This window comes from Delphinus delphis, chromosome 13 (assembly GCF_949987515.2).
Source record: "Delphinus delphis chromosome 13, mDelDel1.2, whole genome shotgun sequence".
NCBI classification, from domain to species: Eukaryota; Metazoa; Chordata; class Mammalia; order Artiodactyla; family Delphinidae; genus Delphinus; species Delphinus delphis.
In genome coordinates this window covers 16,208,767-16,221,442 of record NC_082695.1, presented here as the reverse complement: position 1 = coordinate 16,221,442, position 12,676 = coordinate 16,208,767, and the positions used below count along the sequence as shown (strand labels likewise).

Here is a 12,676-nt window from a genome sequence, read left to right as displayed (position 1 = left end):
AACTGAGGCATGGGTCAACAAAGTGAGGCCTTTGATATGATTTGAGTGAGCGAAAGTAAGGTCCTGCCTAAGATCACACAGCTAGTTGGCGCTTGACTACTATTTTCAGTTTCTTTCCATTTCAATACCATTATTTTTCTTTTAGACAAAAACAGTCACATATTGGATGATTTTCAGGGATGCCAAAAACTCATCCCCTAGAATAAGGAAAGCCTGATGCCACTAACAATGTTTATTACTCATGGGAGGGAATGCCTGCTTATATGAGATATGTGGAAAGCTGCTCTATGACATTTAGAAAGTGTACGCCCACCAGATAGGGGCCATGTCTAATTTTGTTTTATTTGAAAGAACTTTAAAATTAGAGCACAATAACGGTTTTATTATCATCCTTTTCATCATTATCACAAACGTAATCCCTCAGCATCAAAGACCTTAATTGAAAAAGAAAAAAAAAGGAGAAATGTTAATCCACTTTTGTTTCTGGACGAGGGCCATTATTCAATGTCAGATCCCTACTGCTAGTTAAAAAAATATATATTTCAGAAGAAGTCAGAACAGATTTTTAAATTTTTATTTTTAAATGTTCTATGAGGACTCATACAATAAAACAGACCCTAGATATTGCCAATATACTGTATTCATAATCAAAACTTTTGATTCATGTAGTATTTTTTTCTTTTTTAAACCAAAATGACACAATACTGTGTTCACTCGATGGTCTGGCACTTCGCACTAACTCCAACATGGATAAAACACTTGCTTTCTATGCTTTTAATTGAGGATACAGAGATGAATAAAACTCAACTCTTGTGGGAAAACTGTCTTCCAAATTCAGGCTCTGAAAAGAACACGGTCTTTCTTCTCTACCAGTTACTGCATTGTGTAACCTCAGGCAAAACTGCAGCACTCTTTGTGCCTTAGTTTCCTCCCTTGTAAAATGAGGATAAAGTGGTAGCTGCCTCAAAAGGTCATTGTGAGGATGAGATAAATTAATCTATGTAAAGTGCTGAGAAGAGTGCCTGGTGCACAGTAAGTACTGCATGTGCAAGCTGTTCTGTTGCTACTATTGTCTGCATCACTATTATAGCTCTAATAACCTCAAAGATCAACTGAATTGAAGACCTGATGTTCAAGTCATTGGCCCAGAAAGTCTAAAAGATTAAATACAAAAGAGGACAGATCTTAAAAAGCCTAAGAAAATTTGGCATACAGATTGATTGGAGAGAATGACAGCCCTCACTGAGGCCGTGTTGCAGAGAATCTAGGCACTCTCTTTTATCCATGGATGTGGTGTGGTGACCATAGAGAAACCTTGAAAGGTCTCAGGGGTAAAAAGGGGGAGTGGATATGGAAATGTAGCCAAGCTAAAAGAATTACTATCCAGCTAAACTGAGGAACTGCATTGTCTGCAAGAACATGTCTATATTGGAACAGGCCTCCCTGTTCCCTCAGGGTTGAAAATACCATGAGCACTGCAAACTTCTCAGAATTCGAAATGTTTATGCTTTCAAAAGATTACATGGAGATACTTGGAAAAGAAACTGAGAACCTTTTCATAATAAACAGGAAGGCTGAGGGGGAAGATAGATACTTTGAATGACATTCTACTTAAATTTTAATTTAGGTCAGTGATGGGAATGGGCTGGGGTAAGTAGACACTTAGGAGTCCTTCACAAGAAAACAAATGGTGTTGTCCTAGGGACACACTCAGGATTCCCTTAGAAAATAACTGTCACAGCTAATCCTAATAAAGAAAGAAAATTCTAGTATTATTAATGTTTTTTATTTCTTTTGGTCATATGGCTTACCCTGGGACTCATCTAGACCTTAAAGGTTGGAATGTTCAAATATTCCTGTTTGGAGATGGGAAAGGGTTTAGGAAAATTTGCTTTCCAAACTGGTGGTCACTTTCTTCTTCCCACCACCATAAAAACAAAACTATTAATCAAATTATGCTTTTTTCTTTTTTCCCTGTACAAGCCTCTGTGATTTTGCTTATGGTGTGCTCCCTTCTTGGAATACCTTTCCCTGAAAATTTTCACCTGATAAATTCTTAACCTTAATGGCCCAGTTCAGAGGTGACACCTGTATCGCTTTTATAATCTCCGGTAAAATGACTACATTATTTGCAGTCCTGTAATAATACTCTATTTTGAGTATTACATACTCTATTCTGTTTATTTGTTTACTACACAGTCTGTTCTGTTTATTTGTTTACATGTGTGTTTTCTCTCTTACACTGTGAATGACTTAAGAACAGGAAACTGGAACTCATATTAATCTTTGCTTAAAAACGTATACAGCACATAGTAGGTGCTCAAATGTTTACTGTATGAGATAAAATCTGAACACCTTAAGTGAGTACTTTTTGAGATAGTCAAGCTAAAACTGGAGAAAACAGAAGTGGGATTAAGCTAAACCACAGGAGTGTCCCTTTAGCAAATTTCCAGCAGGATCATCAGGTAATTAATGAGATAATTCCCTTTGATTTAAATAGCCCATCCCCAGGAAAGGGCACTGTTTCCTCCTATAGGTCATCACCAGGACTCAGGCGGATTTACTTACTGCTTTGATGTAAATTACCTATGACTGATCTGCTGATTTGCTGATTGGTGCTTCTACATATACCTTCACTCTGCTTTTGCATGTGGAATCTTCTAATACTCAGAACCCACAACTTCTTCCCCTGTGCCTTCTATAAACCTCACAGAAGTCTTTCTTTTATAAGGTCATTACTGATTGATAGGAAATAGATTTGAATGAAATCCTTTTTGGAGCTTGTCATTAAGTAGGCACCCCCGGAAGTATATATATGGAAGTAGGCTTTAAATTCAGATTTATTTGGGACTTCCCTGGTGGCCCAGTGGTTAAGAATCCGCCTTTCAATGCAGGGGATGTGGGTTCAATCCCTGGTCAGGGAACTAAAGATCCCACATGCCACCGCGGGGCAACTAAGCCCACACTCTAGAGCCCATGCATCACAACCAGAGAGACCTCGTGCCACAACTACTGAGCCCACACGCTCTGGAACCCACATGCCACAACTAGAGAGAAGCCTGCGTGCTGCAACGAAAGATCCCGCATGCCGCAACTAAGACCCGATGCAGCTAAATAAATAAATATTTAAATTCACATGTATTTTATCCTGAAGAGAAACCCATGTTCTTTTAGTTTGGGTTGAATGCAACAAACTAAATCTGAGGAAAAGAAAGATAATGAATATTTATTAAGCACTTTCCATTTCCAAGCATTGCTCTAGGTAACACATTATTTCATTTTATCTTAACAATGCTATAGGATATGTCCTGTTAACCTGTTTTAAGGATGAAGAAAGTGCAGCTAAATGAGATTAAGTCACATAGTTGAGGTCACTTAATCAGTAAATGATAGAGCTAGTATTCAAATGCTGGTCTGATCTGAAAGCCAATGAAAATGCCACTCTACAACCACACCCACAGGAAAAGGCTCCTCACACCTACCTCTGGTTAGGTTTACCAGCAACAACCAGATCTCCAGTGGGCACTTCTTCCTGAATGCTTTCAGACAGCTTTTGTAATTTATCTCCAGCCCTGACCTCTTCCCTAACTTCAGGCTCCTCTATCTAACTGCCTACTCAACACATCCAGTTGGATAGCTGATGTGCATCTCAAACTCAATGTATATGAAAACCGAACTCCTCGTTCTAGGGCCCTCCACCCCAACACGCTTTACCTGCATCTTCCCTTTCTCAGGAGATGGCAACTCCATTCTTAGAAGTTTTAGGCCCACACAAAGGAATTATCACAGATTCCTTTTTTTCCCCCTTCTACCAACCACATCCAATCCATCTACAAATCCTGTGGGCTGTACCTTTGAAATTTACCTCAGAGGGTTGTTATGAGCATGAATGAGTTGATGTTTATAAAGCTGTTAAAACAGTGCTTGGCATAAGCATTATGAGTATTTATGAAGCAAAAGAAATATCCATCATCCTACCGCTACTCTCTGTCCCCACTTTTAAACCCTAGGTCTGGCCAGTATCATCGTTCACCTAGACTACTGACTGCAGTAAGTCATCACCTAAGTGGTCTCCCCCTGCTTCCAGCCTTGCGTGTCCTCCTAGAGTCTACTCTCCAAACAGCAGAGCAATTCTTTAAAAACCCAAGTCATATCATGTCACTGCTCAAAACAATCTAGAGATTTTCCATCTTACTCAGAATAAAATATAACAAAGTCCTTATCATGGCTTATAAGACTCTAAAAGATTCCTGCCCTCACCCACCCTCATCTCTGATCTGCTCTTTTATCCACTGTGTTCTCTCTGTTCCACTCATCCTGGCCTCCCTGCTGTCCTCAGCCCTGTCGAGCATACTCTTCATCACCATCCGTGCATTTGCTATCCCGCTGCCTGGAACGCTCTTCCCTTAGATATTCACAAGGCCTGTTCCCTCACTCACTCGTGTCTCTTCCCAAATGTCATCTCATCAGAGAGGCCTTCTTTGTTCACCTGACCCCTACATGTGTCAATCTCTAGTACCCTCCTGTTTAATTTTAATCTAGAGCACTTATCACACATGATACTTAGCTTGTTAATTGAGTTATTGCTTCTCTCTCTGCCCCTGACGTCAGTTCCAAAAGGGCAGGGGCAGGGCCTTTATTTTGTTTGTCACCGTAACCCCAATACTCAGAACTGTGCCAGGCACATAGTAGACAAATTTGTTGAATACAGGGAAAACGTGTATATATTCATTCATTTTCAACTTACAGTTGTCTATAACATACTCCTAAAATGTCACAGAGAACAAAACAAATTCTATAAAATACCCCATATTACAGGATGAGTTCAGTTTTCAGTAGGAAAATTTTATTTTTAAACATTAAGAATTTTATTTTTAAATCTTTCATTTGAGTAAAACTGACAGAAGATGAGTCAAGCCAGTTTTACCTTTGTACCTAATTACTTACCAGCAGTCACAAAACTCTATCAATAGTTACAAAAATATCTATAACTGGGATATAAAAGCCTTTTCTCCCCCTCAGATCTACCTTATTGGTTATGTCCATTTTGCAAAAACTATTCGAACAGAATTCAAGCATAATGATATTCCCTTATGGAAAAAATCCATGGCAAGATTTTTTTCTTAAAAATGTCTCCCACAGGGGCTGCCCTGGTGGCACAGTGGTTGAGAGTCCGCCTGCCGATGCAGGGGACACGGGTTCATGCCCCGGTCCGGGAAGATCCCACATACTGCGGAGCGGCTGGGCCCGTGAGCCATGGCCACTGAGCCTGTGCGTCCAGAGCCTGTGCTCTGCAGCGGGAGAGGCCACAACAGTGAGAGGCCCGCGTACCGCAAAAAAAAAAAAAAAAAATTTCCCACTAAATGTTCAAACATGGAAATGTGGAAGAACAGGGTTTAGATTTTGGAGACAGCAGCTAAGTGGCTGGGTGATCTCCTATGGGACATCCTACAAGTAAATTTGGGCATTTGTTGATGAAAATACTTCTCACAACTTGCCTTACTAAGATTATATATCATCTGATGGTTGCCATGGAAATAGCAATAATGCTAACAAGGTTTGGCTCCATAGGGTTTTACCACTGGGTGCAGAATTACTTTCTGTGACATCACTGGGGAAGCAATACAGATACTCTGTGGGGATAAAAGCTGGTGAGACTTAAGTAGGGGAGCCCAAACTCTTCCTCCAAATCAGAGCCAATCCATTCCTCACCCTGATAATACCTATACTTCATCATCTAAGTTCTGATCCTCTTTAAACCCTACATCCTCCACAGAGCCTAATAAACCCTAGCTCTCAGTTCTTGCTTCTGTCTCTCAATTCATATTTTTAAAATGGCCATCATATCATAATTTAATTATCTAATGATAGCATCTTACATGGTTCCCCAGATGCAAACTGAATGAACAATCCCTGAGTGCCTATCCTGCACCAGGTACCAGTGCTAAGTGCTGTCACGTGAATTATTTCCTGAAGTCCTCATAATGATACCTGTTAGGCAGGTATTAGTAACACACTATTTAGATGAGGAAACTGAACTTTGGAGAGGTTAAGTTACTTTCCCAGTATAACAAGTTATTTCCTCAAAACAATCACTAGCGTTTGACTATAGGCTCCTCAAGGAAAGGGTGGCTCACCTCTTGCCACTTCTCCAGGATTCAGAAAGGGCTTGGCTCACAACAGGCAATCAGTTGACAAAAAATGACTTAAAGAAAACCAACAGTGAAAAAAATAAGAACTATGCTTGGTATAAGCAAGTGGGGAGGCAAAGACTCCTGGGACTTTTGTTTGTTTGTTTTTGTTTTAAGAAATCAAACATACTGAAAGACTTCTAATGATGTCCATTTACTATTTTGAAAAAAATATTAATTAAAAGATATTATATAAAGCTCTAACTATGAACATACTGTTTGGTCATGATCAGTTGTGAGATATGTTGCAAGTCATTTGTTATTACTAACAGAGTAATGAAGTAAATATTTCATTTCTTCAGAAAATTTCAATAGTCACAAATTCAAAATGTTCACTCACTATATTTTCTTGACTAGAAGAGAAAAGGTATTGTATTATAGTTAGAGCTAGCTCTCTGGGCAAATTAAACATGTGTCTTGATGGAAAAAAGGTTAAGAACCAAAAAGTATTGGGACAGGGATCACCTGTCACGGCACTCCATTCCTAACTGGGTGAACATAAGCAATTCATGTAAGCAATCTGGCCTCGGTTTCCTCAGACCTTCAAACACGTGGGACAAACTAACTCTACCCACAGCCAAACCACCTTTCAGGGGCAATTAGACGTTACTTTGTGTTCTGAGTTGGCATCTGTTCTATCTTCTTGTTTCTCCAAAATGGTGAGGGAGCAAGAGGAGCTTACTGCTTCTGCAAACTGCCTAGTGTGTTGACTTCGTGAAGACGAAACCCATAAGCCTTGAAGTTGACTCAGTTGTCTCCTGAGAAAAATGGAAGGTCAAAGGATGAGTCTCTTTTTAAAAATTCAGATTAAGAAAAACAGAGGGGCTTCCCTGGTGGCGCAATGGTTAAGAATCCGCCTGCCAATGCAGGGGACACGGGTTCGAGCCCTGGTCCGGGAAGATCCCACATGCCGCAGAGCAACTAAGCCCGTGTGCCACAACTACTGAGTCTGCACTCTAGAGCCCGTGAGCCACAACTACTGAAGCCCGCGCACTCTAGAGCCTGTGGTCCGCAACAAGAGAAGCCACTGCAATGAGAAGCCCGCGCACCACAACGAAGAGAAGCTCCAGCTTGCCACAACTAGAGAAAGCCTGTGCACAGCAACGAAGACCCAACGCAGCCAAAAATAATCAAAATAAATAAATTAAAAAATAAATAAACACACCTAAACTTAAAAAAAAAAAAGTAAGTTGTTCCAAGTGAATGTCCACTTCTCAGGAAGAGTTAAGAGATTAAAAGCATATCTCACTTTCTCAGCAATTAAGTACATAATGAAAACCCATTTCCGACTTCTCCAATGTGTTGGAAAATTGATTAGTTAATGTCTGCGAAGGCTTTCAAGTATAAAGCGCTATCTCACTGCTAAGCACTATTCTATTTAAACTTGTTTCTGCTTCCTTTCTGTCACCTCCCGTCTTATCTGGGATGCGATGGTGGAGATTAATTAACTGCAGTCTTATAAACCTGAAACTTCTCGGGAGCAAGGAAGCTTAAAAAGATAGAAATGAAAATTTCCGCACTTTCAGACAGAGGCTCATTTAAATGTCAGAATAATTATTCCAAACCAAAAAGAATCCAAACAACCTGCCACCTCAGAGCTCCTAGGTAGAGGAGAAGGTGCTGTAAAAATCAAAATGATCATTCATTAATAGACCTAACATATTAAGAGGAAGAGCAAAAAGCAACAATTCCAAATAACATGGTAATCCAATACTATTCCAACACACAGTTATTGAACATCCACCACAGGCAAGGAAAGATGTTAGGCACTGACTAGGACGCAGCCCTGCTTTCAAGGAAGGACATGAAACAGGTAAATGAACACACGCATTTTACATCTGCTAAAGTGAAAGCAACAACATAGAAGCAAGCATATTAAAACATTCAATTGATAGAACTTAAGTTCTGGAAAGTGAATCCTCAAAGCATACTGAATCAATGTCTTTATTTATACATTTGATCATGGATAATTGCTATTTCTATACAATGAGAATCAACAGCTCTAAGCTTTCCCGCCAATCAGCCATAATTACTACATAAACCCAAATGAATGGGTATTAGGAAGCATGAAAGAAGTACATTTCCAGATGGACCTAGAGTTTATCATACTAAGTGAAAAAAGTCAGACAGAGAAAGACAAATATTATATGACATCACTTATACGTTGAATCTAAAGAATAGTTCAAATGAAATTATTTATAAAACAAAAACAGGGACCTCCCTGGTGGTCCAGTGGTAAAGAATCCGCCTCCCAATGCAGGGGACATGGGTTTGATCCCGGGTTGGGGAACTAAGATCCCACATGCCGCAGGGCAACTAAGCCTGAACGCCTCAACTATAGAGCCCGTGTGCCGCAAACTACAGAGCCCACTCATTCTGGAGCCTGTGTACCACAACTAGAAAGAGAAAACCTGCATGCCACAACTAGAGAGAAGCCCGCACACCATAAAGAGCCTGTGCGCTGCAATGAAAGATCCTGTATGCCTCAACGAAGGTCTCACCTGCCGCAACTAAGACCCAATGCAGCCAAAAAACAAAAACAAAAACAAAAAAAACCAAAAACAGACTCACAGACATAGAAAACAAATTTATGGTTACCAAAGGGGAAGTGGAGGAGGGGGGAGGGAGGGATACATTAGAAAGAAAAAAAAGGAAAAGAAATACATTTCCAGATGAATCTGAGGAAGAAAACGAGTCTGATGATCCAATACAAGGAAATTGCTTACTGATTCTATAGTTTGCTGCCACACTAAACAAAGTGTAGCTAGTTTACACTGTAGAAGAATTAAACTAGAATAAAGGCTATCCTTCTGATTATGGAGTAAATCCACAGAAGTCCTGAAATTATCTTCCATGGTTACACTTTCTGACCCATTTATTTTACTGCTAGGAATCTATCTTGAAGAATAATCAGAGAAGGGACTTCACTGGTGTTGCAGCAGTTAAGAATCCACCTACCAATGCAGGGGACATGGGTTCAAGCCCTAGTCTGGGAAGATCCCACATGCTGCGGAGCAACTAAGCCCGTGTGCCACAACTACTGAGCTTGCACTCTAGAGCCTGCGCCACAACTACTGAGCCTATATGCTGCAACTACTGAAGCCTGCGTGCCTAGAGCCCATGCTCCGCAACAAGAGAAGCCACCGCAATGAGAAGCCCGCACACCGCAACGAAGAGTAGCCCCTGCCAGCCACAAAGGAAAGGATTGATTACCATAAAAGTCTGGAGAGTGGTTCCTCTGGAAGGAGGGGGTGTGCCTGTGGAGGTGCTTGTAAGACCTAGAGCATAGGGGCTCAGTTAAGCCAGGCTGACTCCTGCCCACCAGCAATGGTGAGATAACAAATAAAAAGTTTGCTGATCCCTGCATCCCTTCAAAGAAATTGGCATATGAAGCCAAATTCCAGTTTGGGAGTCTCCTGGATGATCTTATATGCCAATCAGAGTCATAAAATCACATGCTATGGTCTCTCCAGGGACCAATGGCCCAGAAACTTCTGTTCAAGCCCAGCACTCCCACTCCAGGGAAGGAGACCCACCACCAGGCTGCAGCTCTCAAACCCCTCTGTGTTTAGTTAACTTTAGTATCATAATTTTAGTTAAAAATAAGTCCAGTCATGCCTTGATTGTACTTCGCATGTTCCCAAACCTGTACTCATTAAAACACAATTCTTGGTTTGTCAGGTAATCTTATCCATTTGAAATCTTCTTAATCTCATTTTTACAGATAAAATATAATTTATGTTAGTCTAAAACTAATACTGTTTCATTTTCCAATATATGAATACTAAATTATATGAACCAAAACCATATGACCATAGGAATCATAGGAAAGTTACGTGCGAAAATTTAGTTGGTGATATGCTATTTTTATCAAAACGTTCAATGACCACAAAGGATGAGAAATTATGTTCCAGTATTTGGTGGTGCTGAAAGCAGAATCCTTCAAAATCAATGCCTGAAAACACCACAGATTACATGTCTTGTCAAAAGCGAGAAAACACAACTGAATAATGGAGGATCTCACATTATCATCATAAATGTACATCTTCTAGCCAAAAATGTTTGATTTGAATCCAGTAAGCTTTAATATATAACCTCCAGTTAATAGGAAATGCCAGGGAATAGAAGAATGAGCTAAATGTCACTATGAGGAAGCAGCCAGACAAATACAGAAGCTGGAACTTTCTACAGGTCAACTGGCCCAGCTTCTTCAACATGTCAATGAAAAAGAGGAATTGTACTACAATAAATAATACTTCAGGGACCAGATATAATGCAACAAACATAATGCATAGTCCTGGATTGGATTCTGGTTTGCAAACCAAGAGTAAAGTACATCTTTGAAGGTCAATTGGGAAAATGTGAATATGAGCTTGAAATTAGGATAATGAAAAATTACTGCAGTGAAAATAGAGACTCCACTTTTAAAGGGTGCACACAAAATCCCACCTGCTCCAGGACCCAGGGCAGAAGCAGTAATTTGAAAGGAGCCTGGGTCAGACACACTTGCTGATCTTGTAGAGTCTCCCCAAGAAGCAGGAGGCAACTGGAGCTCACCCTAGGGACAAAGACACTGGTGGCAGCCATTTTTGGGAGCTTGCTCTACCATGTGGACACTGGTGTCAGCAAGTACCATTCTGTCCATCAACAGATGAATGTATAAAGAAGATGTGACACACACACACACACACACACACACACAAACAGGAATATTAGTCATAAAAAAGAATGTAATTTCACCATTTGCAACAACACAGATGAACCTGGAGGGTATTATTTGCAAAGTGACTGACAAGGGATTAATCTCCAAAACATACAAACAGCTCATGCAACTCTATGTCAAAAAAACAAACAACCCGAGCGCGGTGGAATGGTCAGCTGAGTCTCCCGGTTGCGTCTGGGAAGAGTCGGCGTGAGGCCGCGGTGTGCGGGCTCCAGGGACGGCGGAGGCGACCGCCGCTGGCTGGGGCTCGGGGCCTAAGACCCGAGCGTCGACACCACCTGCGCGCTCCGCTGAGTGCCTGGGGCTGCCGCCAAACACAGACCATGTTCATGGTGCGCCTGACTTCCCAGCTGCTCAGGGCTGTTCCCCGGGCAGGTTGTAGTGGGCCTTGGCCTGTCTGCGAGGTGTTGGGCAGGCATGCCTGCAGGCCTCGCTACAGCATGCAACCAATAGACCCAAGTGGGGTTGCCTCCCTCCCTGACAGGCAGGTCCACATGGAGCTTGAGGAGATGCTGGTCCCCAGGAAGATGTCTATCAGCCCCCTGGCGAGCTGGCTGACCGTTCGCTACCTCCTGCCCAGACTGGATGCTGGGGCCCCAGGGACTGCGTCTCCAGCCCAAGTCTATGAGTGTCCGCCCAGCCAGGTGGGGGAAGGGGTCGAGCAGGGGAGTAAGGAGGTCTGGGACGCACCCCAGATACAGTCCAAAAACGTGCTCAGGATCTGCCGGCAGAAGATGAATCATCACAAGTACCGCAAGCTGGTCAAGAGGACCTGGTTCCTGCGGCAGAAAGTCAGGGAGGGACGCCTAAAACGGAAGCAGATGAGGTTCGAGAGAGACCTGAGGTGCATCTGGCGGAAGGCGGGCCTGAAGGAAGCCCCCGCAGGCTGGCAGACCCCCAAGCTCTACCTGAAGGGCAAATGAGTCTCGTGTGTCCCTCCCCCAGCCCTGTTACTGCTGATGACCCACTGTAATAAATATTTGGAGAACTTAGCCATCAAAAAAACAAACAAACAAACAAACAAAACAACCCAATCAAAAAATGGGCAGAAGATCTAAATAGACATTTCTCCAAAGAAGACACACAGATGGCCAAAAGGCACATGAAAAGATGCTCAACATCACTAATTATCCGAGAAATGCAAATCAAAACTACAATGAGGTATCCCCTTACACTGGTCAGAATGGCCATCATCAAAAACTCTACAAACAATAAATGCTGGAGAGGGTGTGGAAAAAAGGGAACCCTCCTACACTGCTGGTGGGAATGTAAAATGGTACAACCACTATGGAGAACAGTATGGAAGTTCCTTAAAAAACTAAAAATAGAACTACCATATGATCCAGCAATCCCACTCCTGGGCATATATCTGGACAAAATCATAATTTGAAAAGATACATTCACCCCAATGTTTACTACAGCACTATTTACAATATCCAAGACATGAATGCAACCTAAATATCCATCAACAGAGGAATGGATAAAAAAGATGTGGTACATATATACAATAGAATATTACTCAGCCATAAAAAAGAACAAAATAATGCCATTTGCAGCAACATGGATGGACCCAGAGATTATCATACTAAGTGAAGTAAGTCAGACATAGAAAGTCAAATATCATATGATATCACTCATATGTGGAATCTAATTTTTAAAAAATGATATAAATGAACTTATTTACAGAACAGAAACAGACTCACAGATTTCAAAAACAAACTCATGGTTACCAAAGGGGAAACGTGGGAGGGAGGGATAAATT

The 12,676-nt window shown here is 41.4% G+C and overlaps 1 protein-coding gene and 1 pseudogene across 4 annotated transcripts in view; one reads left to right on the top strand and one right to left on the bottom strand.

The window, feature by feature from the left end:
* LOC132435924 (BICD family-like cargo adapter 1) overlaps positions 1-12,676 on the bottom strand; it is a 97,429-nt gene that overhangs the window by 40,024 nt on the left and 44,729 nt on the right. The gene's annotated exons all lie outside the window — the stretch shown is intronic.
* Positions 11,238-11,897, top strand: LOC132436485 (small ribosomal subunit protein mS38 pseudogene; annotated as a pseudogene).